The sequence below is a fragment of the Electrona antarctica genome (assembly GCF_951216825.1).
Source record: "Electrona antarctica genome assembly, contig: scaffold_125, whole genome shotgun sequence".
NCBI classification, from domain to species: Eukaryota; Metazoa; Chordata; class Actinopteri; order Myctophiformes; family Myctophidae; genus Electrona; species Electrona antarctica.
The window spans coordinates 367820-375357 of record NW_027637521.1 but is presented as its reverse complement, the minus strand read 5'-3'; the positions used below and the strand labels follow the sequence as shown (position 1 = coordinate 375357).

Genomic DNA, 7538 nt, shown 5'->3' with positions numbered 1-7538 from the left:
TATAATTGCCTGTTGGACTTATTTTATTTGTTTGTGTGTGTCTTTATGTTCTATAGTTGTATACTATTAAATGTCTAAATGTATATTTCATATACTTTGACACTGTCACGCACTGTATAATGTAACTGACTGCTGTTTGTGCCTCACTTACTGTAGCTGCACCTCAATCACGTGTGTGTGTGTGTGCGTGCGTGCGTGCGTGCGTGCGTGCGTGCGCGTTAGCGTTAGCGTGTGAGTGTGTATGAACTTCCCATCGCTTTCTCTGTGTTAACGTTTCCCAAACTATGGGTCGGGATCCATTTTTGGGTCATGGACCCATGCTTTTCTAGGGTAAAATGCTTAAGTGTGTTTAAAGATGCTGCCAATATGAGAAGAATGGGACAATGATTCATGTTCTTATAATCAGGAGGCTGACTGCTAGAAAATGATGACAGTTGGTGGTTGAATGGTTCTCAACCTGTGGGCCATGATTTATTTTATTAAACAAACATTATGGCCAAATTATATAAGAAAGTGGGGAAAGAAAGTGTGAAAATAGCCGATCTACAAGCTCACAACGGCTCGTTATTTTGAGGGGGGTCCCCAGTTCAAATATGATTATTTTGAGGGGGGTCCCCAGTTCAAATATGATCATTTTTAGGGGGGTCCCCAGTTCAAATATGATAATTTTTAGGGGGGTCCCCAGTTCAAATATGATTATTTTGGCAGGCCCAAATAGGTTGAGAACCACTGGTATACAAGCCAAATGCAGGGAGTTCAAATACACACTTGGTTTTAATGCCCAGACTGTGTTAGAGTGACATCTGTTGACATTGTGCCTCAAAGGATGTCATCATGAACTGAATATGAATTGTATTTATATATATATATTTTTTGCCATAGAGTGAATCCACAGTAGGATCTTTTCACTACGTTGTTGTTCCACCCACCGATGCACCCTAACACTGGTTTATTCACTTGTGGTTGTACATAATAAATTAATATAATGTTGATAAATAAATTATATCGTGTATCAAAGATACTGAGTTGATATCACATGTTTTTTTTCTTCTATATAGGGCCTAGTAATTATTTATAGTGTGATCTAATATAGATATTTTGTATAGAGTCCAATCCAGACCAGTTTTGGAGCTCGGCCTCCGTCATGATGTAAAACAAATTGTGGTGGCGGTGGCTCAGGGGTAGAGTGGCCGCATGGGAACCTCAAGGTTGCCAGTTCGAACCCTGTGGGCTCCCCCAGAGTTAGTTGCTCCTGATGTGCAGGTTGGTGCCTTGCATGGTTTCCTCCGCCATCTGTGTGTGAATGTGTGTGTGTGAATGGGTGAATGTAATGCACAATCTATGTAAAGGTGTGTGAATGTGTGTGTGAATGGGTGAATGTAATGCACAATCTATGTAAAGGTGTGTGAATGTGTGTGTGAATGTGTGAATGTAATGCACAATCTATGTAAAGGTGTGTGAATGTGTGTGTGTGAATGGGTGAATGTAATGCACAATCTATATGTAAAGGTGTGTGAATGGGTGAATGTAATGCACAATCTATGTAAAGCGCCTTGGATAAAGGTGCTATATAAATGCATTTACCATTTTAAGGGTTTCTGTTGCTCATTCCATCTTTCCAAGCCAGATGGATGCTCTGTTTGAGCAAAAAGGAACTATGTGAGCATGTATTGATGTACTGTGATTGATTGATTGATTTATTGACAGTTTGCAGAATTACAGTAACCTACATTTCAAGTACAACTCAATACAACAACTGTTAACTGTGAGTGAGTGGACGACACCATAAAGCATTACACTTGTTTACAATATAGGGCCCACCATTTTCAATTCATCAAAACATTTAGAGACGCACGAATATACACAACTATATAGTCAAAAATACCTCCAAATCATTGGAGGTAAAAAGGCATATACGTTATAAGCTTAGAGTATATATTAATATATAATATTAGAGTATATATTATAATATATACTCTAATATTATATATTAATATATACTCTAAGGCAGGGGTTCTCAACGTTTCTGGCCGGGGACCCCCGGAAATGCTTTGGCAACGTCTCGGGACTCACCGCGCGCACAGCTGCCTTGTCTGTGTTGTTGACATGACATGGGCTTGCAGGACAGAACTTTTATTTGTGACAGACACATAGTTCCTTGCATACAATACAATCTGCTTCTCATTGGTCAGTCACAAAGCTAAGAAAACAGTAGCCTACTTTTTCTGCATGTCAATGATGAGTTCTCAAGCTTTCAAGCTTTCCTCACGGAGAGCAGAGCAGACAACAGTCTATCTGCAGACAGCAGAGCAGCCAGCGAGCCTTTCTCTGATCTGCGGTCGGGACCGTGCTGTCAGCGCGCAGTGCATGCAGAGTTATGAATAATACACATTCCGGGGTTCGGGCTGAAAGTCCACCTCTCACAGTGTTTTTCCACTACGAACCATTGAACGTGCATTGTAATACACATTGGTCTGAATGGTCTGTGAGCGTAGCGATACACTACAGGCGATACGTGTAAAACCCTTATATATATACTCTATGGTAAAACCCCGGACATTTGAAGGAATTTATAAAACCCCACCGGACTGCCCGGACAGCCCCCCAAAAGAGGACTTGTCCGGGCAAAAGAGGACGTATGGTAAGCCTACCATAAATAAATACTGAAACCAGATATAATCATTAGGGAAGGTGTATGCATGTACTATGCTATATGTGTGCTATGTGTAAACTCTTAATTTCCATTTTCCAGCCATTCAGTTGCAAAAAAAGAAAAAAGAAAAACATGTTTTTTTTGTTTGTTTTATTTAATTTATTTGGGGACCCCCCAAAATAATTTGGCGACCCCCCGGGTTGAGAACCCCTGCTCTAAGGTTATAAGGGTACATTAAATGTAGGACATCACACCACCACAACATTGCAGACCGTTATGTTTGGTCGGTGTCAAGAACACAGTCGCGCTCTGCTCCCTGTCTGTCACTTCACTTTGGTGTTGCTTGTTGACAAATAAGAACAGATGTCCGCATGCACGGGCAACCACGCACGCACGCACGCACGCAAACACACACACACACACACACCATAAATATATATATAAATAATTCCCCCGCCCCCCCCCCCTCCGTCATTCCACTGCGCCGGAAAAGGCAGAAAAAAGAAAAGAAAAAAAAAAAGCAACAGCCCCGGAAAGAGAACAAAATAAAAAAATAAAGAGGGAGGCGTTTCCACCAGGTCAGCTGCAACAACCATTTATAATATGATGCAAAAACATCATATACATAACAACACCATCGGCCATCGGCTGGCTGCACAACCTGCCCGTTAATATAGATAAGAATACACCACATTCTCTTTTGTATAGATTTAGAGATCAAAGCAACCGCAGCAGCTGAAGATGTCTTCATTATTAACCGAGACCATCTCATGCAGTCCTGCTGCTTCATAGAGGAGACACATCACCACCGGGATACTGCACGGTAAGGACTGTTGTATGCGTGTCTGTTGTTGTGCACCGTTATACGCACGCGCTCACACACACACACACACACACACACACACACACACACACACACACACACACACAGCTGCAGCTCAGCTGCTGCTGCTAGCCAAACATGCTAGAATTAAGTGTTTACCATACAGTGTCAGTCAGTGTCCTCAATCTAGCATAAACTCCCCCATTGCTAGCTCTATATAAATGCATGCAAGCTTTTGCAAATGGCCTTCTGTCGTTTTTACAAGTTGATTAATTCATGCAACAAGTCGAGCCAATAATTCAATTATAAGGATTGCAAAACCTGTGCAAACCTCGTTGTGCAAATATGCTACACATTACAACACGATGCACATAGTGGGGTCCGGGGACCCCCAGGGGTACCTGAGGGACTCCCAGGGGGTACCCAGCAAAATGATAGTTTGGTTGATCAAAATAACAATTCTTCCACATTCTCTCAATAATTTAACTCTTATGGGTCCATTTGGTTTAATTTTACGCTCTCACTAGTTCAAGATATGAGGGTTAATTTGGTTACCAACTCCCACATTTAGCTGGGGACCACCTGGAACCGCCTCAAGGACCACTGTTGTTGGCCGTCGAAATTAAAAAAAAAAGTCTTTGAAACCCTGACGGTTTACTGAAATACCTATGTTTCTGTATCAGTGGTGCTCAATATTTCAGGTCAAGGACCCCAAAAATGATATGTAATTGACCCCCATCTGTAAATACGTTGTTCCAGGAACCCCAAAGATTTGAGTTAAAAGCGTTCGCTCTGAAAGAATATATGTGACCAGATTTGATCGAAGGACTGCCATTGGATTTTTTTCATTTTTGTTTTTATCATGTCATATGAAAGCAGGGAATCATAGCTTCAAATTGACATATTGGTTGTGCAGTTTGACCCACTAGTTTTTGAGATATGGCTTATAGAGTAATGTCTTGCAGAGATACAGCAATCTGAGAATTTGGTCTTCAAAGATGCAGTTCCACGGTCAGTGGCATTTGGGGGCGCTGTTTCCTCTTCATTGCTAAAATGAGGTACTCTACCCCCCCAGGCGGGGGCAGTATTGAGTCGAAAACAAGAGTGAAGCTATAGTTATTAATTCTGGGTCAGGGTATAGTAAGGAAATGAGCCTTTATAAAATTGTCAAATTCAAAAAAGTAGTAGGCCTATACTATAAATTACCCAATTGATTTACTTAAGTTAAAGTACTACTACCCTATTCATACTAATGCATATAAGTTTGAAGTGGTTAATGTATGTTTTATAATAATTATCAAAATAAGTAACTGGAAAATGTCAATGTTTTAGCACCTATATTATGTTATTGGGGTAGATTCAAATAGTAGTCAAAGTTGAATACATAATGCAGTTACCACAGTTTTTATTAAACGTCCCTTTGTTCTCAATAGAGGGGAACAAAAACAAAGATACACAGCGTATTTGTAGCTTTGAATCTGTGTAGGTGAAGTTGAAACCAGTTCATCTTTGTAGCTCTGTAGCTTTGTGTCTTTTGCAACAGCTATACAAACGCTTACATTGACAGAATGGTAGACAGCATCTTTGCATCTGCCTGGCCTGGACTGTTAGCCGTTAGCTCCTGCCGCTAGCCGAATAGTACTAAGCCCGTTTTCAGCTAAATGCGGAAATGTCCAGGCTAAATAACTTATCGACGGGAGTCGTGTTAATATTATTTACTCGTCAATGTCATGTTCACTCCAAATAAACAAGTATTATGCACTTGATGCGGAGAGCCATCTTATAGAAGAGTTGCGATATTGAGGGGGCAGAAAACAGCCCGGTCACGTGGTTCATGTACTTGCACGAGCCCATAGACTGCAATGCATTCCGTAAACTTCCGGTTGTCCCTATTTGAAGGCATTTGAGGCCTTCAAATAGGGACAAAGAAGGTTATGTAGAAGAGCCGCCATTGACTGACAGACTAACAGACAGACTGGCCCCATGAAGTAAACGGAGTTTGCGTAACTCTGATGAAGTAAAGCTTCATTCACGTTAATCATAATAGCATAATAATAATATCCGTTTCTCAAACAAATCTGAGAAATCTGAGAAATAAGGAACAATAAGGAAGTAAAACACAGCCAGAGCCAATCACAGGCGCCTGCGTCATACGGAATTAGCCAATCTCAGGCCGTCACTCAACATTTCACAAAAACAAAGAAGAAGAAATGCGGCAGTGTTTCAACATTTCCCCTTATACCAACGAAGAAGAAACGTAATGTTTTTTATTAATTAAACTGATATAACAACATAACGTGGCAAATAATTGTTGATTTGGAATGTACTTTGGCTGGTATTTAAGGTAAATATAACGCGACTCACTTTTATAAGTAATTTACCGCGGACATGCCGCATTTACCGCAATACATTGGCTTTAGTAATGCAGTTAGCTTATAATATTAGCACATTTAAGCTAACGGCTGGAGGACTACGGATAATCCGGTCAATAAAATCATTACACTTAAACATTAATACAATTATGTCATGTTTACATGCCGAGTTAAGCTCTGACATTTATTTCAGACCTGCGCTAACATTACATGAATAATAATATATAGTAGGGGAGCCTATCAATCAAATTTTGATGCCCGTGATTTTGGAATGTTAATTTTTGGAGACAGGTATATCTTGATTCTTGGGGTTACCAGAATGCCAAAAAAACATGTCTCCAATTTTTTATGTCAGGTTTAGCATGTTTAATTAGCATAATTAGCTAATAAATTGTCAAAAACGGAAATGGCAATAACTTTGCTTCTAGGTAACTTATAAAGGTGATCTAAGAGTCTGAGTCCATGTTTGTGATGTCCAGATATTCATCTGTTACCATTGTGAAGTCATACAACCTTTCCTAATTAGCATAATTGCCATACATTATGCAAAAACGAGGTGAACATCAGCAAATTGCTGCATGTTTTACTTTTAGTCAACTTTGAAAGCTTCTCACAGACTTCAAGTGTATGTTTACAACTCCAGGAATAATTATCATCCTATGAATAAATCATGCAACCTTTTGTCTATGTAATAATTATGTAATAATCACACCAAAACCAGAAATAGCTGTATTTCTTTGCTTTAAGTTAATTAATACGCATGATCTTACAGACAGTGTAAGTCTGTTTGCATGTCTAGAAAATATTAGAAGCGACCTCGCACTAAAGGGCTGGGCGAGTGCTGGTGCTTTGGAATGGGGGGTCAGATCAACATATCTGCCTGGGTCATGACAGACTGCTGGGCGAGTGCTGGTGCTTTGGCATGGGGGGTCAGATCAACATATGGAATGTATTCTGAACTGGCCATATATGGAGCGTGTCTTGAGTGTACAGGGTTTGATGAGGTCAGATCAACATATGGAATGTCAGAACAGGTCAGCTCCATATAGCGATCTAATTAAATTTTCGGGCCTGTTGAGAACTAATAACTTTGGGGCAGGCCCGTCCATAATTTCCTAAAGGCGACCTGCAGTCGCAAGAAAGAACAATATGGGAAATGGTCACAGAATTATCAGATTGTTTGTTCTAATATTTACAGAAAGTTTTGAAAATTGAAGGGTCTCCATCTTCGTCGTCATCGTCAATCCCCAACAGATGTGCCTTGCTTACCACACACCTCTAATCATCTGCCCCACACATGCACATCTCAGAGCAGTTCAAATTTTAGATCGACAAGAACAATGTGATATGCACTGTGATTTCTTGCAGACACATTTGATCAGTTGGGTAATGGTGGCTGGCCCGTGGGTATCCCGTGTTGTGACTGGCACCAGTTGAGCTCCCTCAGCCTCCCATCCATATTCAGTTGCTGGTGGCATCTGTGGGTTAGGTACGTGCTGCGTCAGAACTGAGCCTTTTTGTAGCTCATAGTATATACAGTAGCAACTGCAGATACCACCTCCACAGGACACCTGTTTAGACCTGGCCAACAGGTTAAATTCCCTGGAGCTGTCTGATCAGCTCCAGAGACGGCATGGAACCCTGGTAAGGCTGAAGTCCTCGTTTTACCCAGTGCCTGCACTACTGGCTC

The 7538-nt window shown here is 40.8% G+C and overlaps 1 protein-coding gene across 3 annotated transcripts in view; it reads left to right on the top strand.

Moving 5' to 3' along the window:
• The first annotated feature begins 3220 nt into the window (after positions 1-3220).
• The window catches only part of LOC306918873 (polyhomeotic-like protein 1), a 94264-nt gene continuing 89946 nt past the window's right edge, over positions 3221-7538 (top strand). For all 3 annotated transcript variants that reach the window (XM_079531725.1, XM_079531726.1, XM_079531724.1), the window contains exon 1: positions 3221-3476. The gene's annotated coding sequence lies outside the window, so the exon portion shown is untranslated. The remainder of the gene's footprint in view (positions 3477-7538) is intronic.